Genomic DNA, 27,258 nt, shown 5'->3' with positions numbered 1-27,258 from the left:
TTTGGCATCTGCCTTTCACAGGCCTTGGTAGAAGCCACCAGAGCTTTGCAGGATACTCACCAAAATCTTTGGGAAGTTCTGCAGTTCTAGTGCTTAACTATCTGCAGAGAAAGGCTCCGTTTGCTTTGATACAGTCCAAGAGTCACCCGAGAAAGAGAGTCTCCATTGAAGGATTGACTAGATGAAACTGGCTTGTGGGCATGTCTGTGATGACCATCATGACTGTTGATAAGTGAGGGCCCAGTTCACTGGGGGAGATGGCCTGGGGCTAAAAAAGCTAGCTAGTGTTCCTCCATTGTTTCTGCTGGATGATCCTGCTTGAATTTTTGTTCTGATTTCCCTGCAAGATGGGCTGAGACCTAAATATGTAAGCTAAATAAATCCTTCCTGCATTCTTTCTTTTGGTCAGAGTGTTCTATCACAGCTAGGCAAATAAACTAGAGAGGATTCCTAAACGGTCAGAGGAAATGATGGCAACCAAACATCTACTGCAACTCAGAATAGGATATAGAGCCCCTGCTTCAATAGTGACTCAACCACATCTTGAACTGCATTCTACTCTATGGCCATTCACTTGTCTGAGGATAGCAGAGCCCCTGCATGTGTCCTGGGCTTTTCCTTTGCCTGAACTGCTCACATGCATCTCCATTTCAACATATGGATGAAGATCACTGTATGGGATTTACAGAGAAGTAGCTGTTCCGTGAACTTCAGTGTTAATCAAGAGCATAGCACTAATACATAAGAAACAGTTCTACATCTGGGTCCTTTCGATAAAATCTTGCTAGTATATGCCCAGATGTAGCTGTCTCTTGTGAGACTATGCCGGGGCCTAGCAAACACAGAAGTGGATGCTCACAGTCAGCTATTGGATGGATCACAGGGCTCCCAATGGAGGAGCTAGAGAAAGTACCCAAGGAGCTAAAGGGATCTGCAACCCTATAGGTGGAACAACATTATGAACTAACCAGTACCCCGGAGCTCTTGACTCTAGCTGCATATGTATCAAAAGATGGCCTAGTCGGCCATCACTGGAAAGAGAGGCCCATTGGACACGCAAACTGTATATGCCCCAGTACAGGGGAACGCCAGGGCCAAAAAAAAAATGGGAATGAGTGGGTAGGGAAGTGGGGGGGAGGTTATGGGGGACTTTTGGGATGGCACTGGAAATGTAATTGAGAAAAATATGTAATAAAATATTAATAAAAAAAGAAACAGTTCTAAATACAATGTACTTAAGACAAATGAAATAAAAGCAGCGTTTTAGAGTTGTCAAACACCGCATCATTCAGGAGATTTCCTGGGTGTGTGAGAGCTTGTCTGTTTGAACACACAGCAGCATTCATAAAAACCCTCAGTGGTAGTTCATTCTGATACAGTAGCTCCCAAGGACCTATTGAAATTTGTGCAGAGGACAATTTGTTTCTGGCATCCAAATCATTTTTGCTTTATTGTGCCTGTATTTTATGGCTCTTCTACCTCTTCCTTTGTAATTGGTTTATCGCCGTACCTTTTAATTTGCTGATGATTATCTACAATGAGTTTGAGAACAAACAAACCCTTTTAACGAGGAAGCCATGTCAACAGTCCAACAAATTAACCCCAACTAAGTCTATGAGTTTTTCCTTCTGGAAAACGTTAAAATGGCAGACTGTTCATAGCTCTCCCTTCTTATTCTCAACCTATTTACTGATCTTTGATTCTCTTACAGAGAATCCAGACATCAAGTGGCTTGGAGCAATGGCTCAGCCAGGAAATCGCTTGCCTTGCAAACATGGGGACAGGAGATCAATCCCTCAGAACTCACATAAGGAGAATCCTGGTATAGCAACATGCTCTTGCAATCACCATGCTGGGAGGCAGAGGCTGGTGAGTCTGTGGGGCTCATGGGCCAGCCATGGTCATCTACCTGGTGAGTTCCAGTCCAGTGTGCTAGAATCTTCATTGATGGATGGTACTGAAAGATGGGCCTTTAGGAAGCTGTCAGGGTTACATGAGGACATTAGGATGAGGTTTCATGGTGGCATCGGTGCTGTTACAAGAAGAGGAGGAGAGGACAAGCCATCTATGATGCACCTTGCAGCACGAGGCTCCCATCATTTTCTTGACTTCCTAGCCTCCATAAATATGAGCAACGTAAGTCTAAGTTGCAACTCTTTGTAAATGGCCCAGAGTATGGCATTTCATTATAGCAATAGGAAACAGACTGTGACACAGACTAAATAAATTTTAAAATTCCTTTCTTTTGACAAGCTACCAACCCCACAAAGAGGGAAAGTGTACTCAAGAGTGTTGCTGGCCTTCAGAAAAACTCCAGATGTGGTCTTCTCATAGCCATCACATTGTGTTTATCAAATGCCCTCTTTGGACCAGAACGTGGCTATGGAAGTATGAAGAAAGTGGGCTCTGGTCCCTACAGTTTAGGTTTAGCCCTAGCTCTCCAGACAGATCATGACATATGGCCAAAGAGAAAATGCGAGGGTGCAGATCTGTGTTAGGAACTCAGCCAATCGGAAGGTCTTGGGAAGCCTTCCAGAGGAGGTGATCCCCCCCCCCATTGTGAACAGTAATGATATTGGTTGCAGCACCAGTTCTGCTGTTGGACTCCTCTCATTGGGCTTGAACTTTGGCACTCGTGTTTTAAGTTCCTTATTATCCTAGGTAGGCTCCCCTCCCCCCATTTTAACTCCATTCAAGTAATCAAAATGATTTTGGAGTGTGATTTGTGATAGTCATTCCATTTGCTTGCATGTTTTTCTTCATCCATTGAGTAGCATAATGAGACATTGAAGAAGCCAGAACTAGGAACTGTACCAAAGTTGTCATGTGATTATTACTATGAGATTGTTATTCTTGGCATCTCAGGTTCTCTAAATGTTTCCTTCATGGTTCACACTCTGCCAACTTAATGTAAAACAGATAGTCTCTTTTTGTGTTTGTGGTTTTTCGAGACAGGGTTTCTCTGTGTAGTCCTGGCTGTCCTGGAACTCACTTTGTAGACCAGGCTGGCCTTGAACTCAGAAATCTGCCTGCCTCTGTCTCTGGAGTGCTGGGATTAAAGGCATGCACCACCACACCTGGCTAAAACAGATAGTCTTAAAACAGGGTTCTGGGGGAGGCGGGGCTGGAGAGATGACTCAGCTGTTAAAAGCACTGACTGCTCTGCTAGAGGTCCAGAGTTCAATTCCCAGCAACCACATGGTGGCTCATAGCCATCTATAATGGGATCTGATGCCCTCTTCTGGGATGCAGGTGTACATGAAAATAGAGCATACATAGAATACACAACAAACAACTATACATACAACAAATAAACAATTCTTAAAAGAAAACAAAACCAGGGATTCTCAAGCTGTGAGCCACAACCCCTTTGGGGATTAAACAATCCTTTCATAGGGGCAGTGTATCAAATGTACTGCATATCAGATATTTATATTATGATTCATAACAGTAACAAAATTGCAGTTATGAAGTAGCAACAACAATTATATTATGGTTGCGGGGGGAGGGGAGGGGTCACCACGACACGAGGAACTGTATTAAAGGGTCACAGCATAAGGAAGGTAAGCCTCTGGTCTTAAAAAAAAATAGTGATTTCCAACAGTTTTGCCACCAGTTACTCAGTCCAACTTTTTTCTCCTTTGCACAAACTGCATTTTAAGACAACAACGTGCCTCATGTCCTGAAGGCTTGCCTCCATCTTACTACAGAGCTGAGGATGACCTTAAACTTCTCGTCCTGTGCTTCCAATTCCCAGGTGATGGAATTATGAATGTGTGTCACCAGGTCCAGTTTATGTGACGCTGGAGATCAAGCCCAGAGTTGTAAATATCAGGTAAGCACTCTATCAATTGAGCTGTATACCTCCATTAGTGTTTAATAATTAACAAAATTTATTTTTGGACAAGCCATTGCCAAACAAAGTTTTCAGTTAGTGTGAAATACCTATTTGGAATTCACTAAATTTAGCAAAAAGAAGAAACAAACAAACAAAAAAACCCTCTTAACCAGCATGTGTTAGAACTGACTCTAAGCCACACACTACCCTAAATGCCTTGCCTGTAACCCATCCTGTGAAGACTCCTGAAGGATGTTGGGCCATGATCAGATACAATCATGATATATTCATGACTAACACATAGACATAGACTGGTGTTACCTACTAGGCTTGTAGCCTAACCAGACTTCAGTTTCGAAAGCTATGCCTAAGTCTGGACTAACAACTCAGACAGTAAAGTGCTGGCCTTGCAAGCTTGAGGACCCGAGCTCCATCTCCCAGACATCTGTCTGTCCATCTGTCCATCCATCCATCCATCCATCCATCCATCCATCCATCCATCCATCCATCCATCCATCCACCCATCCATCTATCTGCATAGAAGCAGGCAGATATATGAGTTCAAGACCAGCCTGGTCTAAAGAGAGAGTTCCAGGACAGCCAGGGCTGTTATATAGAGAAACCCTGTCTCAACAAACAAACAAACAAACAAACAAACAAACAAACAAACAAGCAAGCAAGCAATTCAGGGCATGGCGCCATCTGCTTGTAATCTAAGTTCTGTAGAGGCAGACAGGCATACTCAGGGGGCTTGCTGGCCAGTTCTTCCTACTCAGTGAGCTTCAGGCTAATGAAGGTGGATAACACCTGAGAAGTGACAACTGAAGATGCTTTGTGGCTTTTGCATGCACTAGCACACACACACACACACACACACACACACACACACACACACACACACACACATACAAAGACACACAGATACAGACAGGCACACAGACACACACAGGCACACAGACACGCAGACACACACACAGACACACACAGACACACACACACACACACACACACATACAAAGACACACAGATACAGACAGGCACACAGACACGCAGACACACACAGGCACACAGACACGCAGACACACACACAGACACACACAGACACACACAGACACACAGACACACACACACACACACACACACACACACACACACACACACACACACACACAGTCCTATTTGAAAGGGAAACATTCCTGTCCTAGCCTGTGATCCTGCAAATATGTATTCAGGACATCTGTGGTAGCTTTGTTTACCTAATGACAACCTTGGACCTAAGACAGTGGGACATGTAAACTCGGCTCTTCAAGCTTTCTCAGGATGGGTTTCTGGCCCAGTGGACCATAACCACTTCTTCAAAGAACAGGATTTCCTTGAAGTAAAGTCTGCTGAGCACCCGGCAGGGCACACAGTGTTTCGAGAGCTGTTCACGCAGCCATCTCAAACTGCTTTCATCAGGAAGTCCAGCCATCACTCACATCTGAGTATCCATAAACATGAAAGCTGAGCGCCCCTTAAAACAAATGAGAATGGGATCAGCATGAGTCTTCATGGATAGTAAATAGATAATGGGTAAGAAGATGCCAGTTTAAAAGAATTTGTACAGCCAAGCCAAATACACAGGGCGGCAGTCATGACAACTCTGATGGCAATCGGGTGAGGCCTGAGTTTCTGATCACGTGTAGAGCCAAATATCACCAAAAGTCTGACAGTGTCCTAGGAGAGGATGGGCTGACCCAGGGCAGCTCACCTTGTGCTGTGTTGTTGTGTTTTACAAAGAGCCACCCCCTTTGCAGTTGTGTTAGGAATATGAGACAGCTTACCAGGGAAGCTCTCTGCAGCTCAGATCGCTCTCTCCTGTGGTTGTTATTACGAAGAATCACACACAGATGACTTAAAATTCAGAGACACACTCTCCCACTCCCTCTCCCCACCTCACTCCCTCTGGAGGCCAGCAGCCTGAATTTAGGATGTGTTCAGTGCCAACACCTCATCTAGAGCTTTCCTGGCCACATGCTAGCGTCTGCTGTTTGCTGGTAGTGCTTGGCCATCTTGGAATGTGCCAATGTTGTCCCATGTCATCTGCAAGGCCTTTCCTCTATATGAATCTGTCCTCATGTGGCATTATCTCGCCATGTCTTTCTCAATCCTCCTTAAACGGATGCTAGTCACACTGGATTAACCACCTACCTTGGTCAGGTGTAGTGTTATCTTACCTAATTCCATGTGCAGTGATCCTTTGCCCCCCCAAAAGAGTCATAGTCTGAGGTTCTGAAGAGGCAGGGAGGTTTTCAACATACTTCTTGAGACATAATCCAATCCATCCTAGGATATTGTCTTTGCAATAGGTCCTTATCACAAGGTGTGGTGGTACACATCTGTAATCCTGATAGAAAGAGGCTGAGGCAGGAGGATCATGATTTCAAGACCACTCTGAGCTGTATTGTGAGATCTTATCTCAAGTAACTAAAACAAAGACATAAGCTGGAACCAGCCAGTGACCTTTCTAACCATCAATGCTTTGTACTAGCACAGCCTCTAGTTCTCCAGGCACTAAACAGTGGCTTGTTCCTCACCCCCCCCCCATCCCATATACCATCAAGACAATTTGTTACATGTTACTATATCTATATCTTATCTCTCAAGTTGTTTTCGGTGCTGGGGGCTTGAACCCAGGCCCTTGGGCTCATAGACAAATACCCTACCCCAGAGCTATACTTTTCGCTGAAGTGTTTCTATTGTGTTGTTTGACTTTTGTTCCTGGTGCTGCAGATAGAAGCCTGGCCCTTGAGTATGCAAGGCAAGTGTTATAATAATCCCCTCCTGATTTGGTTGCAAGTTCTCTGGTAGGTGAAGGACTCTTACTGAAACGTATTTCTCCCGAGGCTCTTGAAACAGCAATTTCATATTGACAGGAGTGTCTGTCTTTACACAGCTTGATACTTTCCAAGCTTTGCATGTTTTTCAGCCTGGTTCTTCCCAGTTGCCCTGTGTGGTCATGTGGATTGCTGACATAGCCTGCTCTCACATCGAAGACAATGAGGTGACATGACAAGGTGATGAGAGATTGGCTGGGACAGCTGCCAGCCTCTGTCCATTGAAAATTTCTTCTTGTTCCTTTCATTCCTAATGACTAGATTGTTAATGAGCCAAGACTTCTCTGGGAAAACAAAATGAAACTCCCCCTTCTTGTCAAGGTAGGGAGGAGGAAAGGACAGGGGGAGACACACAGGGACCCAAAATCCATCTTCTCCATTAGCACAAACAGGCTGGAAGCAAGGCACACAACTACTTGGTGTCCCATCCGCCCTACATCAGCTCTCGGTCTCTGTTTGCTTTTGCCTTTGAGAGTCTATCACCTGTAGCCCAGGCTACCTTCTCTATGCAGCCAGACCTTGAATTCCTGGTCCTCCTTCTTCCACTCCTGAGTTCACAGATCCATGACACCACACCTGGTCTCTTTGGTGTTGGAGATAAAGCCCAGGGAATCATGAAGACCAGGTGCTTTCCCTCTTTTAATACACCACCACAACAAAACACCTCTATGTGGCTTAAACTTTAAGTTTGTTGTGGACACTTCTTCCCCCTGTATTTCTTTTCTGGGAGTCACCAGGAGAGCTGGAAAAGTTCTAATTTGCCCATGGGAAAAGAGGGGAAAGAGAGAATGAAACCAGGAGGAAAGGGCAGTAGAGAGAATGAAGAATGAGAGATGCTAATGCTAAGAAGAACCAGTCAGCAGCTTTTCTCTAGGAAGCCGACAGCACGAAGTGTGACTTCGCCCATCTGCTATTCCTCAGGGATGTATTGTGGCCAGGCTTTGTAACCTGCTATCTCTCCTTGGTACCTCTGCCTTCAGACTTTCTCTGTTCCCATACACTGAACATTGCTTATCAGTGACTGGTCCGTTGAAGATTTAATTAGGTAGAGGGAGAAAAAGGCAGAGGGAGAAAAGGGGGAGGGAGAGAGAAAAGAATGTAAAGGGGGAGAGGAAAAAGCAGTAAGTAGAACAATTTAAGCTGCCTAGAACTACGTATAGATTTTATATGTGTGTGGTGATTTGATAAGAATGACACCCATTGGCTCCCACATTTGAATGCTTGGTTCCCAGTTAGTGGACCATTTAGGAAGGATTAGGAGGTGTGTCCTTGGAATTGGTATGGCCTTGTTGGAGGAAGTTTGTCACTGTGGGTAGGCACTGAGATTTCAAAACCCATGTCAGATGCCCAGTCTTTGTCTCTCTCCCTCTCTGCCTCCGTCTTTCAGATCAGATATAAACTTTCACCTACAGCTCCCTCTGAAGTTGTAAGCAACCCTCTAATTAAATGCTTTCTCTTATAAGTTGCTTTGTTTGTTATTATAATTTGTTTGTTATTGTCCACAGCAATAGAACAGTAACTAAAACAGTGTGTGTGTGTGTGTACATATAGCCATACAGACATATAATTATTTATTGAGACAAGGTCTCACTACTCCTGGATGACCTAGAACTCATTTTGTATGCAATACTGACTTCAAACTCATCGTGATTCTCCTACCCAAGCTTCCAAAGTTCTGGGATGACAAGTGTAGGCCACCTTTCTCTTTGGTAGTATGCAAAGTAGTTTCCAGCCCCATGACTCTAATCAGTGCGGTGAAGTGTCTAGCTTCACACCAGCTTGATTTCTCTGTGTATGATGGCATCCGTGAGTGCTATCCTGATCAGTAGGTACAGAAGTCAGGTTGTAGAGAGCAACCAATAGCTTTGGCAATAGTCAGTGATGTTTGCTGAGGTTTGGGGGCAGGTTCCATGGGAACCCTTTGACCAATAACTCAGCAAGGATATAACCCATCCTGGCACTGGAGGTTTTACCTGGTGACATGGGATGTCTAATCAGGGCATTGTTTTCCTCATTACATGCTGATCACCCATAGCATGTAACTATAAACCCTGCAATCTATGACAGTGACCTGTCTGCAAGATATACTGTTACAATAACGGCATAAATGTTATAGAAATAGCCACACTTTGATTAAATTTAAGGCCCACTCCATGAGAGGGACTCCACCACCTGACACTGCTAAAGCGGTCCAAAATGCAGAACTAGATATACTGTGGGTCTATGGAAAAATTAATACCTTTTGTATTAGTTAGGGTTTTACTGCTGTGAACAGACACCATGACCGAGGCAAGTCCTATAAAGAACAATATTTAACTGGGGCTGGCTTACAGATTCAGAGGTTCAGCCCATTACCATCAAGGTGGGAACATGGCAGCATCCAGGCAGGCATGGTGCAGGAGGAGCTGAGAGTTCTACATCTTCATCCAATGGCTGCTAGTGGAAGACTGACTTCCAGGTAACTAGGGTGAGGGTCTTAAGCCCACACCTACAGTGACACACCTACTCCAACCAGGTCACACCTATTCCAACAAGGCTACACCTCCAAATGGTGCCACTCCCTGGCCCAAGAATATACAAGCCATCACACCTTTATTCTGCTAAAGGAACATAGCAATAAGTGACTCCTGTTGACATACTGCTGTACCTTATAGATCAGTGCCTCTTTCAGCCATCATCAGAGAAGTTTCTTCTTGCCATAGATGGGAAGTAACTCAGAGTCTCACAGCTAGACAATGTGCAGAGAGTAAGAGACACTGGAGCACTCAGTCTTAAATAGGGTGTGTTCACCAAAGCTCTCCCCTCAAGGCTCAGGGATCTATGTGTAAGAGAAGGTGGAAAGATTGTAAGAACCAGACAGGACCAATACACATGTAAACTCACAGAGACGGTGGCAAGACACACATGACATGCACAGGTTCAAGCCAAATGATTCCCCCAGCACTGAGAGTGGGGAGTAGACACTATGGAGCTTTTTTGCAATTTTCAGCTTCTTGGAAAGGGGAAAATCTGTTTTCCACAGCAGAGTATCACTGGGTATATCAGCTACATTCCAGGGCAGGCCCCATGACCAGCAGTAGATGGTCAACACAAAATGAAGTCTATGGTTTTTGCTGTGTGTGTGTGTGTGTGTGTGTGTGTGTGTGTGTGTGTGTGTGTGTGTGTGTGTATGTATTGTGGACTTCTTATTTCACTTGGGATTTTTGTTTTCTTTGATTTTCATTTTGTGATATTCTTTTTGAAAAAGAGAAAGAACACAGTTGGGTCGGTAGGAAGGACCTGGGAGAAGTTAGGAGAGGGGAAAACATGGTCAAAATACATATGAAAAAATTAATAAAAAACCCAAACGTGAGCTGCCACACATGGCTTTAGAAGTGTACTCTGATGTGAGCAGAGCAAGGGGACTTTGGAGACACATTTTTGAGATGGTATGACCTGCTGAGCTGGCCGTTTAGTCCCTCAGAGGCACATTCATGAGGGGTCAGGTTTGGATTGCAGTCTCAGTTTGCAATAAGATCGCAGCTGCCAGGAGTCCACATGCCACCTTTGTCTACATTGGAAACAGGAGTCTCCTCTTAGGCAGCTGCAGCCACAGCAGCCTTTGTCAAGATAACTCTCTTGCTACACAGTTTGGCCAGTGACGACTCCCAGCTCTTGCTATTCTTCAGTGTCTTTGAGAAGCACATGGGCTGTCCCATGGTACAGCGCAACCCTGACTGAACCTCTCCTTCAAAGCCACAGCACGCTCAGCTAAGCCAATCAGGCTATCCCCCACCCCCGTTTTTTCGCTTTGGAATATGTTTGTTGGCTCTGCCAGTGTGGCGTGTAAGAAAGAACCGATTAGTCTCCAGGTTCCTTGCTCCCCAGAATGCCCTTAAGCCCGCTTCCCTCTACCGCTTCTGTTGGAGGCTTTGACTTCAGAGATTCCGACTTCACATTACTCACTAACCCACACCTTAAATGATTATGCTTCTAGATCCCATCACAGGGTTATTATGTGATTTGTTCCAGCCCTTCTTCCTAATCAAACCTTATTCCTTCCTCTGAAGAGACCAGAAGGACAAGCCAACAGCCAAGTCCCCGCAACTTCCCAGGTTCCGGTTAACCTTGGTTGCTGAGTTTCGGTGCAGCGCAGGACTGGAAGGCTCTCCCAGATCACCCCTGCCAAGGCTGCTTCTCCACTTCTTGTCTATCATTGGGGAGACATACAAACATGCTTGTCTCCCCAGTGTTCCTGAATTATTCTCTTTATAGCTGGTTAAGGTCAAGGCTAGGAGAACAATGGCCCCAATTAGAAGAAACACCACAAACAAACTTTTGAGGGTCAGCTGTCCTGGGCTTCTGTGGATGGGCTCCGTGTTAGCTGTACACTATCTCCTGGGAAGAGGGCTTCCATCAAGGACAGTCAATTCTGTCTTCTCCAAATAGCAGATTAAGAGGAGCAACAAAGTAGCCTTCGGGGATGACTGCACTAGTAATGTGGATGGCTGCCACTACAAAGCAGGGAGATCCATCAATTGGAGGATTCTTCCAGTTTTAAACGTCCAAGACTGAAATAACAGTGATTTTCCATTTATGTTTGAACCAGATTTAAGGATTTTTTTTTTAATTTAAGGAGTTTTTGCAGGTAGATAAAAAAACCACTTGAGAAAATAATCTACCACTGTCAAATGGTGGTGGGGCCCAGATCACCTAAGTGCCCCCAATTCAGCAACTTCTTGGTGCCCATTCTATGAAACTCATATGATCATAGGCAGGAATAATCTTTATTAATTATACTAACTTATCTTCTGAGTCAGAGTCTTTCACTGAACCTAGAACTGGCTGGCTAGGGAGTCCTGGGGAAGCCCCTCTCTCTGCCTCCACAGCGTGGGAACCACAGGCATGAGCTCCTACCTGTGCCTGGCTTTAGAAAGTATTATTGTCATCATCATCATCATCATCATCATATTATTATTATTATTATTATTACTGAGATTATAATATAATAACATCATTTCTCTTTTATACTTAAACCCTCCTATATATTACTCCTCTCTTTCAAATTCATGGCCCCCACTTTTTATTAACTGTTGTTAATACACACATGCACACATGCACGCACACGCACATACACACATATACACACACTCCTAAATATTGCCTGTTTGGTCTAGATAATATTATTTGTATGTATATTTTCAAGAGTGACCAGTTGGCAATGTTTAAGCACTGGTGTGCTCTTCCCTATGGAAGACTACCTCTCGATGTCAGTGTTCCCTAGCTGGTTGCAGCTCTATGTGTACGACTGAGGCCTTGCAGGCTTTCTTACATCTATTGTTGTCCTTATTCAACCCATGTTCAGGCAGTCATGTTGGTGTGACTTTATGGGCATGGCTTCTGACATTACTAGGAGATACAGTCTCACAGCTCTTAGAATCTCCCTGAGTCCTACCATCCTTCTGCTCCTCTCCCACAGTATCCTGAAGCCTTAGGTGCAGTGGGACGCTCTATAAATGTATTCGTCGGGACTGGCTCTTCCTTTTGATTGGTTGTGGTTTTCTGTAATGGTTTCTATCTGTTTCAGAGAGAAATCTCCTGGATAAGAGAGGTGAGAACTACTCTTATATGTGGGTATAAGGACAACTGTTTAGAACGTAGTTAGGGCTTATGTTGGTTTAGCTAAGTGGTGATTGTAGGTCGCCTCCAAGATCCATGACTTCACTAGCCCTGGGTAGTTGCCTAGATTACTGGACCTCTTGAGTGCGGTTTAAAACCAATCAGAGAGTTGGTGGTTATCACCGAGGTATGCATGCCACTAGTGCAGCTTTAGTGTAATGGTTATTGCTGTGGTTCCTAAGCATCATTGCTGAAGCTTGCATAGGACAGTCCTCAGGGAGGAGTCATTCAGGTCAGTTCCAGCTCAGGGGCCTCTGGGCCTTGTGTCTGAAGTACATGTTTTTGTCGTTTGCTGTTTCATTTTCCCCAAGTGCTGGGAGTTGAACTCCTCTCCTCACTTGAGCCTATCGTCTCTACAGTCCTCTACAGACACACCTTAAAGACAATGGTGGGTGAGGAGCAGAGGTTGCAAAGGAAGAAGAATAGATTGGTTCCTGTAGAAGTCAAGGGGGCCAGATGGATCAGGATGGTGTATGCCTGGCAGTGGTCAAAAACTGCAGTCTGTTGGAGCTGGAGATCACGGTAAGATGACTGTCCCTGTTCCATTGAGTCTCATCTCCTTCCAGCAGCTCATTTTCTTCTTCCTCACAAGGCAGTCTTTTCCCAGGTAGCTTTCCAAGGATGTGGGAGTAAAAAATTAGGATGTCTGAAGGGTTAGGCTTGAAGGCCACATAGTGTCACCTCTGCCACCATCTCTTAGCCGAAGTAAGTCACAGGGATCTTCCAGGTTTGAGAGATGAAGAGACAGTCTTCACCTCATGAGGGTTGAGCCTTCTTTGCAATGAATTGCATTGCAAAGAAATGAAGACGTGGGACTGGGAAAAGGTGTAGCTGTTTTGATTTTGTATTCCGCCTCAATGTGCAAACATGACTGCTAATCTTCCACTTCACCATTTGCTCAGTCCTTGGTCTTCCTTCTCTAAACCAGTGAGAATTTGAGCTTTCTGGTGGTTCAAGTGAAAACCTTGGATTTTCTTGACTTTTTCCCCCTCACATGCCACATCCTAGACATTAAGAGGTGACATTGCTACCAGATAGAGATACATGTAATATTTTTTTTCTTATTCCTCTTCCCACCCGTGTTGATTGAGGCCTAGTGTGAGCCACCATCAATTCTCAAGTGGATATGTGGGTGGCTTCCTAATTGTTCTATTTATTTCTGCTTTTACAACGATCCCTGAAAGAACACAGTTAGGCCACTTGTGATGAACTGAATAATGGTAGCCTAAATTGAGCCCCTTACAAAGATGCCTAAATCCTGATGTTTACAATCAACAAATGTGTCACTTACATGACAAATGGACTTCGTGTATATAATTCAAGACCATTGTCCTCATAGATCATGAGACAAAGAAGGAGGCTTTAGAAGGAAGAGAAGGCCAGGAAATAGACTCTCTCCCCTTGCCTCCAGAAGAATCATCCTTGAGCATCATCATGGAGACCACAAATAATTTCCTCAGCTACTGTAGGACAATTTGGTTCTTTTTGTGTTTGCCAATTATGAGGAAAGCTGTTATAAACAGTCATATCTGGGGTTTTGTGAAGATCTTTTCATTGCTTGTTTTTGGTGTGTATGTGTGGTATGTGTACATGTGTATGCATGAAGGCCAGAGAAGAATGTCAGGTGTCCCACTGTATCATTCTCTGCCTGATGCTTGTGAGACAGTCTCTCACTGAACCTGTCTCCATTTTACACAGTGTTGGAAGTAGAGGTGGGCTATGTAGGCTAGACTGACCTCAAACTCACAGAGATCTTGCCTCTGCCTCCTGGTGTTGGGATTAAAAGTGTGTGCTACCATGCCCAGCCACACCTAGCTCTTTAGGTGGGTGCTGGGCATCTGAGCTCATGTCCTCCTGCTTGTCCAGGGCTCTTACCCTCTAATCTAACTCCACAGTCAGTCTCTCTTCAACAACACTGGAAAGCTTTCAATAATTCTGGGGCTTTATCTGCACAGCACTGTTCTCTACACAAATAAGCATGCCATCTGTGGGTACTGTTCTTCATTTCCTTCAAGTTTTTATATCTTTTGCTCTTCCTTTCCTGCCCTGGAGAGATTCCCAATATTTGTGAGCCAAAGAGTGTACTCTCTCAAGGAGAAAAGTTTCAGTTTCATGTTTGAATTTCATGTTCAAGTATTTCAAGACATTTTACTTGGGTAAGACTATTCCTTTATACTCTTAGCTTGCTGGATAGTTTTATAGAGGGATTCTAAAAAAAAAAAAAAAAGTGGATCCCAAGATCCTATAGATCTAAATCATGGCATTGAACAAGTGTGGAAGAGCAATGCAGGGAATGTGAGGAGAGAAAGTTTTCCTTATGTCATGACTGGGGGTGGGGCTTTAATTGCGCTGTGGGGGACTCTAGGTCAGGCTGCTGAGTTTACCAAGAGCAGAGGTTTCAAATAGAATTGCAAACCCTCAAAAAACAAAACAAAACAAAACAAAACAAAACAAAACAAAACAAAGCACACCTGGGAGACTGAAAAACCAAAAAGCCCGTTGAGAAGGAAGGTAACTGGTTTGAGAATGCACTGTACTGAGTGAGAACTCGACCAGTCTACCCAGGAAGAGGTTCAGGGAGAGGATAAAGGAGTCAAGGTGGTCTTGACAGAACAGGTTCAACCTTCCAGTCTGGCATATGTTATTAGCAAAAGCTTTGCGAGTGCTGGGTTGAAAGGGAGGCACTGGCTGGCTGTGGGAGGACACCTTCCCAGATAAAGCTTCTGTTCTAGCTTGGCTTTGCCTCACTGAGGTATACAGCTAAGAACAGCAGGATGATAGCCCTTCGTTTCCCCGGGAGTCACAAGTTTCCTGGATCCGTCAGCTCTTGTACTCAGCAGGAAGAGTGTCACATTGAAGGATGTGGGTCTGGAGACAGACAGGGAGATTGGTGGCTAATCATGGCTTCATCACTTATGGGTCTGCAAAGCCTTTGGGAGATTATTGATTTTCTCAAGATTCTGCTTGTCAATATAAACAGGAACAATACTGGTTACGAGGGTTTTTGTCTTTCTAATGCAGCCGTTGCAAGGATTAGCTCATGGGATTCACCTTCAGTGTTATATATGATACTTAAATATAGAAGATGCTTTGCATATTGCCATGCTTCTGGCCTCAGGGCTCCTCTATCTTTAACTGTCTCCAGCTTTCTTGTACAGCCAGCATCTTCTATAATTCCAATGACATCTAGAACATCCTTTCCACACTTTCCACTCAAACTTAAAAACTCATTTCTCTTTTAATCTTTTATTTCAGGAGAATTGTGGAGTCCTAGTACTCCTTTGGAGTCTGAGGGATTCCCTTTTGGTGAACAGGAGTGGCTGACAAACTCTGCCATCTGGTCAACCTAGCTTTTTCCAAGTTTGTGAAGAAACATAAAACAACAGCTTTACAGAAATAAATCGCCCAGGGTCAAACTCAGATTTGCTTTGCCACAGAATGACAGCACTATACGGTTAGCTTCAAAGGTAGAGCAGGCAACTCCCCTGTGTCTGAAGGCTGGCTCCCGCTCAGCTCTGTCATGGCCACTTAGTAGTAGGAGTCTTCTAACCATGCAGGTTCCAGACACCTCACCTGTAAAATGAATATGAGGGTCCTGCATTTTCTAAAGCCGTCATTGGCACTACTGATACCACCCCCTTCCTCTGACTAAATGGAAGCTGCTAGTCTCCTGATCAGCAGAATAAGAACAGATGAAAGGGACCCCTGGCTGGCACTGGGAATTAACTACCCTTTCCACTTCTGGACTAACTTTTGGATTGTGCAGTAAGTATGTTGTCTAGCCAATTATGAATACAAGTGTTTAGGGCCATGAGGACTGATCTTCCAAAATGTCTCTAATGCTGTTGAACTTGTGTAATAGCTATCATTTTTGTGATTTGATTGTGATAACCTAACAAATGGTGCATGCTGGGAAATGCTCACGTGTTCTACTTTTATACTCCTTATTACCATAGAGGTTTCTGCTTCTTCCTCCTGCCAGTTTTTGCTGGTCCATTTTTGACTCTCTCTCCTTAGGTGCATAACTGTTTACAATGGCTAAATCTTCATGTATCCGATTCCTTAGTAAACCATAGTGTTCCTTGTCTCATTTTCTTTTGATGTAGTTGATTTACGATGTCAGCAGAGCTGTCTCCATTTTCTTTTGGTTGTTTTTTCTTGTTCCCTCCTTTCACTTTCAACCTATTACTGCATTTGGATCTCAAATGAGCCTTATAAACCACACACCATTGCATCACATTTTCTCCTTAATTCAGCTTTATTAATCTCTATCTCTTTCCATGCATCCACCCCCATCACCTGCCATGTTTATGTGTTTTGTGAAAATCTGTGAGTGTATAGGCATTCATGTGGAGGCCAGAAGGCCACCTTGGGACTTATTCCTCAGTTGACACCTATCCTGCTTTTTGGAGACCAGGCCTTGCCAACTATTCTATGCTGGCTGGCCAGTGAGCCCCAAGCTCTGCCTGACCCTGCCTCTCCAGCACCAAGGATGCCAGAGTGCCACCATGCCTTGAACACACGCCAAAGTGGCTTCTGACAGTCAAACTCAGGTTCTCATGATGATAGGCATTCAACTGGGGAGTCAAACTGGGGAGTTTACCTCCCCAGTTCTGTCTTTGTTTTAAGCCAAACATGCTGACAATTCCATCTACAGGGGAGATTGAGGCAGAGGGATTGCTCATTCAAGGATTTGTTATAGTCAAGAGTAAATCAAAGGCTAGCTGGGGCAACTAGCCTCTCTCTCTCTCTCTCTCTCTCTCTCTCTCTCTCTCTCTCTCTCTCTCTTTCCCTCCCTCCCTCTCAAATATTAAAAAATATTTAAAAAAAGAGGGCCTGGGATAGAACTCGCTGGAAAAGCACTTGTCTAGCACGTATGCAGCCCTAGGTTTAATCCCCAGTAAAAACACAATGCACAATCATAGTAGCCATCAATCCTTCTGCTGTAAAGCCCTATGTGTTTGACAAATGTACTATAATACATATTCACTATGACAGTATCACAGAAGTTTTCCTGCCGTAAAATAGGATTCACTCATTCACCCTCCCCTGACTTCCATCTGCCAATCACTAGCATCCTCTGGCTGTTTTCCTGCCTCTTCCAGAGTAATGAGAATCACACAGCCCTTTCATTTTACCTTTTATTTAGTGGTGTGCATTTAAGTTCCGTTGGTGTCTCTTCATGGTTTGGTGGTTCTTTTTTCTTTTCATAGTTTAATAATAGTTGCACCAGATGGATGTACCTTGGACACACGTTGGAGCACCATAGTTGCTTCTGCCCTTTGCAAATTAAGAATTAAGGTGCTAGAAGCACTCATGTGCATGTTTTGGTGTGGTTGTGAGTTTTCAGATCAGTTGGATAAATACTGGGGTCCCATGGTCTGGCTTTTATGAAGAGGCAGAGCAGCATCCTAGAATAATGGTACCATTTGCACTCCCACACACAACGAATAAAGTTTCTATCCCTTCAACCCCTCATCTGTCTTTGATATTGTCACCTTTTTAGATTTGAGCAGTTCTAATAGGCACATAGAAATATTTCATTATTGTTTTGCTTGGCAGTTTTCTACTGGCAAGTGATCTTTAGTGTGTTTTTAAAATGTGCTTATTTGCCATCTGTATATCTTTGGTGAGGTGCCTGTTCAAGTGTGTTTTCCCCTCATTTGTAAATGGATTATTTATCTCCTCATTAAATTCTCCACCTATTTTGAACACAAATCCTATCATATACATGATTAGAATATGTTCTCTCAGTCTGTGGATTTCCTTTACATTTGTTAACACTATCTTTTCACAGGGCATGTAATTTTAATTCTTATACAATACAAAAATCATGTTTCTCTCTTAATGGCTTGCCATTTTGATGTTGTATCTAGAAACGACAAACCAAAGGCTGTCTAGATTTTCTTCCAAAAGTTTTATAATTTTGCATGTAGGTCTATGCTTTAGTTTTTAGTTAAATTTCGTGAAAAGCAGAAGATCTCTGGCTATGTTAAAAGGCCCCACTCCCTCTTACTGTTTCAGCTCCGTGTGCTGAAAAGCCCTTTCTCATAGAAGTACCTTTATCATTGTTTTGTTGAAGAGCAGTTGACAATATTTATGTGGGACATTTATGATGCACTGTGTGATGTTCTGCTGTCCTGTCTCTGTTCTTTTTCTAGCACTACACTGTCTTGGTCACTGTCGCTTATATTCAGTCTCGAGGTCAGGCAACAGCAGTCCTCGGACCTTATTCTTCAGTCCATCACTCTGTCACCTCCTCCGGGACTTTGCTTTCCCATTGAATTTTACATTTCCTGAGCTCAAGCTCAGTTCCTTATGGTCAGACTTTAAGTTGATCGTTTGCTGTACGGCAGGTAAAGCTGTATCAGTTTCACTTCTGCTGCTGTGATAAAATATCTTGACAAAAGAAACTTGAGGGAGAAGGGCCTGTTTACCTCACGCTTGCGGGTTCCAGTCCATTATGGTGGTGAAGTCACAGAGGCAGGGGCATGAAACAACTGAAAATGCTCTCTCTGTCTTTAGTCAGAAGTAACAATGGATTCTTACCTGGCTGCATTCACTTTGCTTTCTGCACTCTTAGCGCAGAATCCCCGAGCAGGGAGTGGCACTTCCAACAGTGGTGAGGTTTCCTGCCTCAATGAGCAAATCAAGACAATCATCCAAGACACGCCCACAGTTCAAATAGAATCCAGAATCCCTCACTGAGCTCCCTCTTCCAGGTGATTCTAGACTGTGTAAAATTTACAAAACTGGCTCTTACAGGAGCTAAAATTATCATTAGACTTGCTTGAAAAGTTTTTTTTTTTGTTACTTTAACTTTTCTGTTTGGAAGTCTCCCTACACTGAATTTTACATGTAATGCAAATAAATTATTACTACTATTATTGGGCATTGGAATTATTCTTAGAGGAAAAATAACATTGTTTGGGGAAATATTTTGATAAGCTGCTTAGGACAGAAGGTAGAACATAGGTAGGGGTGAGCCAAAGACACACACACACACACACACACACACACACACACACATACACACACAAAATCACAAAATGTTAGCAATATACCCCACTGGAACCAAGTATAGGACTCTGTGGTCTCAGGAGAGAATTCAGAGAGAGGTACAAAATCCACCAGACCTATGAATACTTTGTACCAAAGCTTTATTACATTTGAGGAATTCAAGAAACACAACTCCATTTTTACTCTGACACTGAAGAACAGAGCCAGCATTTGTGTGAACAAGAGGAGAGGAATTAGCAGTCACACTGTTAAGGGTCTGGATTTTGTCACAGTATAAATAATAGCTTGAGATAAGCTTAAGTGGATCTCAATGGACCTCAGTAAAGATGGCATGTACATCACGTCAGCATCTCCATCACACCAGCATCTCCATCACACCAACATCTCCATCACACCAGCATCTCCATCACACCAGCATCTATATCACACCAGCATCTCTATCACACCAGCATCTATATCACACCAGCATCTCCATCACACCAGCATCTCCATCACACCAGCATCTCCATCACACCAGCATCTCTATCACACCAGCATCTCTATCACACCAGCATCTCTATCACACCAGCATCCACATCACACCAGCATCCACATCACACCAGCATCAACATCATACCAGCATCCACATCACACCAGCATCCACATCACACCAGCATCAACATCACACCAGTATCCACATCACACCAGCATCCACATCACAACAGCATCCACATCACACTGGCATCTCCATCACACCAACATCTATATCATATATCACAGTAAAAAGGCTGCTATTTAGCAGCTATGTGAAACTCTTCATTTAGATTGGAAAAACCTTACTTGTTTCTGTCAGGGCTAGAGACATAGGCCAGCTGTTAAAAGTTTGCATGGCTCTTACAAAGGACTAGAGCTCAATTCTCAGCATCCACATTGGGTGATATACCACTACCTAGGGTTGTCAGCTTTTCCTGAATCCTTCTGAGTAGTCCAACTTCAGGGGTTCTTTTTTCACATGGGGCACTGGCATACAATCCTCTCCCAGGACTGGGAGGGCCCACTGAAAACCAACCAATACATGTTTCATTTTTGTTTTCTATATAAATAGTTGTCTTATCTGAAATGACCTTTTACCAAGAGCTAATAGTCATAAATTTTGCAGCTAGACATGTTTAGAAATGCCTCTCAGCTATTTTTGTTGATTTATTTTCTTTTTCTTTATTTGTGCAATTCAGCTTCGGACCTGGAGGCAAGCAGCACTGGTCTCTGGTTCACCAGTTGATGACTTAAGCTCGGAGGACAGAGTCCTTCTCCTATGGGAAAGGCCCCAGCGGACATGCACAGCTCAGCCAGAAATTACAACGTCTGGGAGGCTTGTCTGCATTTCTCTTTGTGATAACTTTTGTGGCATTTCACCCCAAGTATTTCAGAAATATATCTACCCACCCACAGACTTTATGTGTAGAGGAGTACTGGTCTTCTGGAATATTAAATGCTCTCTCTCTCACACACACAAACCAAAGCAAAATTTGAAGGATAAGTTGATGCATTGATAGAACGTTATTTGGTTGTAACAAAATCTGTAAGGATGTGTGTATTTTAAAAATAATGAGTGTGTGTGGAAGGCAGGCAGAAGAGCAAGTTTTGTCTTTAAGGGAGCCCTGGTGTGAACTGTCAATTCTTTGTGGATTAGTATGTGCTGGCTTTAGCTCATTTAAACTTTAGCAAATCTCTCTGAGTGAGGCAACTCTTACTCTTCCCTGAAGATGAAGTTTCTGAGTCTCAATCAATCTAAGGCCACATGACTAATGTGAAGCTACAACTAAGGTGCCCCGTTGCTCCAAAGATACAGCTCATACTTATTCCATTATACCATGTTATATGCAGAGAAACCTATGCTATTACTAGCTCAGTAAAGGACTTTGAGCAATAGCAGCTGAGTATGCATATTATAATATAATAGTATATGGAATTAACAGTATATAAGAAACATATCCCTGTTTTATACTACATACTTATTTTTTAATCAAATAAAGTAACAATGTGATGGAATCTATATGAAGATAAATATCTATATGAAGATATTTTTGTCCTTTGCCCCCAGAACCCTTGGAGGACTCCCTTCTGATTTGGGGAGGTTATCATGAATGAACCAGTGCAGATACGTCGTCACCCCTGTTCCTCCTGCTTCTGCAGCAGCAGACCCCTCAGGATATTCATTTCCCAGGCAACAAGATACATGCTTCCACTACTCACAAGGATTCCAAGAGCAGACTGCAATCATGAAGGCCTAAGGTGGCCCAGGGTGTAACACTAAGCAATTAGACAACCAGATTTACTTTCCACAGAGGCAGAACCAAACTTAGAAATAGAAAATAAAGAGTTTTTTTCCCTCCCCGATCCTCCAAATTCTGTTGTGTGTTTCCCCCTTTTTCTTCTAATCATAAAAAAAAATAAAAACATAATGGGTCTCTTGAAATTTGCAGAATTACTCATTTTAAAGAGTAAATGATTCATTCTGCTTCATTCATTAATTTTCCTAGGAATGTTCCTTTCTTAACTGGAGGTGAATCTTTGGATTTCTGGGGATGAAGGAGGGGGTGGAACTGGGAGATGTGAGGGGAAAGAGAGGGAAAAAAGTATGATCGAATGTTTGCAAGAATAAAATTATCAAGGAATTAATAAAAATTACATTATTAAGAAAATAAGAGTCTGGAAGGTTGGGTCAGTGGTCAAGAACACTGGCTGCTCTTACAGAGGACACTGGTTCAATTCCCAGTACCCACATGCTTGGCTAACAACTGTAACTCCATTTTCAAGGGATCTGAAACCCTCTTCTTGCCTCTATGGGCACCAGGCACACAAGTAATACACAGATATACATACAGACAAAACACTCATACCCATAAAATTAAAAGAACTAAAGAAGAATGACTCTCTACAGGGTGTGATCTCACATATCAATCAGTCAACCAACCAAGGATCTCTGTTGTCCCTTGCACAATGGCTTGTTTCCTTTCGAATCGTAGATAGAACCCGTTGTATTGATTTGATTTAATGAGCACCAAAAGGCTGTTCCTTTAACACAGGAATACTTGAAGTTCAAAGAAGCTGGTGGGAGTGGGTTTGCCTTATAGTTAGCAGGTCATTTGACCCTGGCAGCAACCCTCCCCACTGTGCACTGATCACATAGAAGTTTGAAATTGAGCCCCAGGCTTCTCTGCAGAATGGTAGAACAGGGATAGGGAGGGGCAAGGATGACAGAGGTACATGGTACACATCCATTCTTCTTATAACCTCCTTCCCAAATAGCCTTTCCTAGGATAAGAAATCTCACAGTAGCCCAGTGATTTTCCAGGCATCGATAATCTGGCCATTTGTGGATTTCCTAGGACAACACATAAAATGTCCAAACTCTCCTTCTACATGACCCCTGGGTTCTGATCTTACTACCCTAGCTTAGTTGGGTCTGGTTTCTTTAGCTTCCTCCTCGTGCCTTAATTTTATGCCCAGTCATATCCTTCTGAACCTGCTGTGATGTCTCTCAGAATGCCCTGTTTAGAACCAAGCCTACTTCTCCAGCATTGGACTGGGCTCATTCTCTCACAGCCCTGATCATTCATTCAGCAGTCACATGGTTGCTTGGTGTAAACTGACCAGGGCAGAGTGGGGCAGGGGCTGCTTAACTCCACTGCTTGGAAATATCTTTTTGGTTTGCTGTCAAAAAATTAAATGAACTCTGGTCTTGAGGAGAGTCTAGTCAACTAGGACTCCTCTGAGTCCTTTCCCACGGCTTCCTGGGAAATCCTGCGCCTCGTTCTCCACTGAATAAATGCTTCTGTGTGAAAAGCTAGCCTTGTTTTTCTGAAAAACCACCCTACTTCTCTGGGATGTTTGCCGGCACAGGATCTTATAAAAACCCACTAGGGTTGTAACAAGGACACCTTCCCTCAGATCCCAGGCCAGCTTTTGTTCCTTCCTGAAGTCACAGTTGACATGCCCCCAGCCTGTCTCTAATAAAACCTAATCTCCAGGACATTGGAGCCATTGCTCGATTGTTCAGGGGTCAGTGGGGAGCCAAGGAGAGGAGTCGTGAGCTCATGTGTGTACTGAGATGCTTCAAGAGGCAGTGGAAAATTATCCTGCCTGCTCTTCCCCCTCACTCTGGACTCCTCCCTCTCCTCTGCTCTTCCCATGAACTGGCTCAGAGGAAAGAAAAGGCAATAACTGTCAAATGGGACATGGCTGCTGAAATCAAGGCCTATATTGCAGAGGGGGGTGGGGGTGAGAGGGAGGGAGGGAGGGAGAGAGAGAGTGTTCTGGAATGTGGAGGCTCCTCATTCTGAAAGCCTTACAGATGGACTTGTCTGAACATGCAATTCTCTTCTCTGTTTCTTTTCCTTTCTATTTGAAGAGCTCTCTTTCCATGAGAACTCCTTAATGCCCTTTGTTCTTGTACAGAGGGTCTTCTCTTTCCCACAGACGTATGCAGAAGTTCAGTTGTAGGAGTTATCCTGGGGACTGTGAGGTCATGTGCCACCAGCTCACTCTGCTGATGTGTGTGTCTCATTAGGTGGACAACTAAAAACCAAAACAAGCAAAAACCAAAAATCTGCTGTCTCTGAAAGTGTCTTCTTCTCTGATTCAAACCAGTTGTAGGGCTGATAAGATGGCTCAGAGGGTAGAGGAACTTGCTAACCAATCTGATGACCTGAGTTAGACCCCCCCCCCAAGACCCACATGGTAGAAGGGGTGAACCAACTCTTTCAAGTTGTCCTCTGACCCCACCTGTGTGCTATGTTGAGCACACCCCCTCCAAACAAATTAATGCAAAAAAAAAAAAAAGGACCCAGTAAAAGTCTGTCTGCTGATGTCTCCATTAAAATGAATATTCTCCCAACCTCACTTAACACACAGCAAAGAGGTGTAGACCATCTAACTAGCATTCTGGTGAAGCCAAGTACCCCGGCCACTCCTAGAGCCTATTCTCCATATCACCAGCATCTTTGCACATGCTATTCTTTGATATGTTGTAGGCAGCCTGTATATAGTCACCAACAAGCCCCTCGCATGGGGAGGAGACATTCTAAAATTTTCCATGAGCAAATACCAGTCACTACCCCCTCCCCTCCCCAGTTTCCTATTGTGAAAACAGTCTGCATTCTTCTCCATGAAAGTACTGGCTAGAGTGAACTCATTCTCAGACACTGTAAGGGTCAGATTGAAGCTTTTTCTAGCTTTGGGCTAGGGTTCCAATGCCCACAGTGCTTTTGCTGCATGCGCATTTTAGTGAAACTCTTATGGCTGCAGGGCATACTCTGTCTTCTCCTTAGATAACCTTCACACATCCATCTCAGCACACATGCTGTAAGAATTAAACGTTTAATATCACTGGTTTGGCAGAAAGCGGTGTAAGTGTTGTGTCAGTGATAAGACTCTGTCTAATCCTGGTAGAGGAGTTGCTAGAGAAGCATGACACGAAATGACAGATGTTACTTGGCACCTGCTGTCCCCAGTGAAGCACAAACAAGGTGTGTGGTTTCCAGCAGGTGGAAAGTCCTCTGACATGTTGGAAGTGGGATTGGACTTCTTGCTGTCAGTCCAGGGCCCAGGAGATGGAAGTGGATAAGGGCTTTGGCTTATTAGGCTAGCAAAGCACCGCATGTTTTGGGTCCTTCAGCTGTCAGTGAGTGCCTTTCTAGAATACTCAGGGGTTTCTTCTGGTTTCAGAGAGCTTTCTTGATGGTGTCAGAAATTCCCAAAGGGTGAATGCCAGGATGGAGGGCAAGAAAAGGTAGGTATCTGTGTTCTGTAAGAAGAATGAGCAAAGGGTCTGCCTGCCAGTAGCTCCATCTTGGCCTTGGACATCAGGCTGAGATGCTGAAGAGGCAAAACAGTCGTAAAAAGGCTAAAGACGTGGTTTGTAGCTATGGACACTGGCACTAAAAATGCAGACACTGGAGACTTGTTTTCCAGAGCTCACGCTACAGTAAGTGTTAATAGGAGTACCAAGCCTTTCTCCGCTGTTTAGTAGATGCTAAGGCCCATTGAACATGGGAAAACCAGAAAAGTGCACCTGGGGGATGTGGGCGTTCTTGCTGTTTTCGAGAAAATACACATGCTGAGAAATACACTACCTGTAAGAAAGTAAAATGGACATTCATTCTGCCATGCAACAAAATGGATTTCTAGGTTCTTAAAATTATAACTGCAGGCATCACTTTAGCCTTCTTTTCTTCTTCTGCTTCAGCAGAATACCTAAGGTTAGGCACTTTATAAAGGGGGGAGGGTTATTTGATCTCATGGTTTTGGAAGCCCCAAGGATATGAAGTCAGCCTTGGCTTCTTCTGAGGCATTCATTGCATGGCAAGAACATATATGAGTTGTCCCATGGAGAAATAGAAAGCAAGAGACAAGGGAGGGGCTAGGATCACTCCTTTTGGAAAACCCACTCTCTTGGGAACTAATCTACTCCCGTGAGACCTGACCTTCACTTACAAGACAGTAATAATGTATGAGTGTTGACCTCTTATGACCTAATTACTTAATTGGACCTAACCTCTTTTGTAAAAAAAAAAAAAAGCTGTCATATTTAGTTGTGTGTGCGCGTGTGTGCCTGTGCATGTGCATATGCCAGAATTTATGCATATGTGGAGGTCAGAAAACAATTTTCAGAAGTTGCTTCTCTCTTTCTGCCATGTGGGTCCCAGGGATCCAGCTTGGGTCATTAGACTTGATAGTAAGCACCTTGACCTGCTCATCCATCTATTGGCTCTGAACCCCACCTCTTAATGGATTGGTCCCTTCAAACCTGAAAGACCAGGAGCTAAGCTTTCTCAAACACAAGCTTGTGTGGGGCATACCATATCCAAACCCTAGCGTGTGTCTTATAGTTGTTCAATGAGAAGATGAGACTACTGTCCATGCCTTTCCTCTTTATTCATCAGCTCCCAGGAAGGGTCCTCCCATTATTGAATTCAATAGAAACATGGAGAGACCCATCAGATAAAGGAGTCTATCCTAGAAATTGATTGGCTGGATTTTAAACTCTGTATATTCAGCTTCATCTCTCACTCAGCACAAGCTCAGGACACAAGTGAAGAATCTACCTGGAGTCTCTGCACAGGGGAGGGGAGGCACTGTGGGAATGGGGGCTCCTTCCGTCTCCTTTGTAGACTTTGGATCAGCCTTTTCAAGGGCTACTTTGTCTGGGAAAGTCTGCAGAGGAGCCAAATGTGTGGCTAAACTAGGAGTCGTTTGTGTCCCAGGACTCTCTTGTTTATGCCCTTTCTCTTGCACAGTAAATTACTCTTGGCATTGAGAAAACATGCTTTGGTGACATGTTCCTGATGGCCATGGGCGGACCAGAGTCTGGATGTCTGAGTGTAGAGGCTATCGCTCCAAGCCCAGCAGGATCTACCTGACACTGAGTTCACTAGTGTGAAGAGTGTCAGAGACGGTGGTGGCCCTGAGTGACCAGCAAAAGTGGATTCCATGGTGTACAACAACGTCTTCCCAGATGGAGCCAATGTACTCTTGACCGGCTGCTGAGGAGACTGCCAATCCATATGTGACCAATGTGACAATGATTGGTCACAGTGTCCCTCATTGGTTCCTTGCTGTATTCACAAAGAAACTGCATTGTTCGAGGTTCCTCCCCACTTCAGGATGCAGCTGATGCTGAGGTCAAATGTCCCATCCTACTCTTTTCAAAAAGAGACACCGTGGCTTTAGAGCTTCGACTCAGAGTTTTTCTCCTCAGCCCTGCCAGCCTTGCTTTCTTCCTGGTACATCTGCCAAGACCCTCAGGGTCTCCACGAACAATTCTCCATCACAGGGCTTGTTTCCAGGCCACCCAAGCTAGGGGACCTCCCTATAGATGCTTTTTAT

At 43.9% G+C, this 27,258-nt stretch overlaps 1 long non-coding RNA gene across 3 annotated transcripts; it reads left to right on the top strand.

Moving 5' to 3' along the window:
* The first annotated feature begins 1,715 nt into the window (after positions 1–1,715).
* Gm37762 lies at positions 1,716–21,829 on the top strand. Of its 3 annotated transcripts, none has more exons than XR_001781312.1 (3): positions 1,716–1,869; positions 3,758–3,835; positions 6,807–7,992. It is a non-coding gene; the product is annotated as a predicted gene, 37762 (long non-coding RNA). The 3 variants fall into 3 exon arrangements; XR_001781311.1 differs by having other exon boundaries at positions 3,663–3,835; XR_874765.1 differs by lacking the exons at positions 1,716–1,869; positions 3,758–3,835; positions 6,807–7,992 and adding exons at positions 9,951–12,304; positions 12,732–12,894; positions 20,604–21,829.
* The last annotated feature ends 5,429 nt before the right edge of the window (positions 21,830–27,258 follow it).

This window comes from Mus musculus, chromosome 14 (assembly GCF_000001635.26).
Source record: "Mus musculus strain C57BL/6J chromosome 14, GRCm38.p6 C57BL/6J".
Classification (NCBI taxonomy): Eukaryota; Metazoa; Chordata; class Mammalia; order Rodentia; family Muridae; genus Mus; species Mus musculus.
The sequence above is the reverse complement of the archived record's forward strand: the minus strand, read 5'-3'. Positions and strand labels throughout refer to the sequence as shown.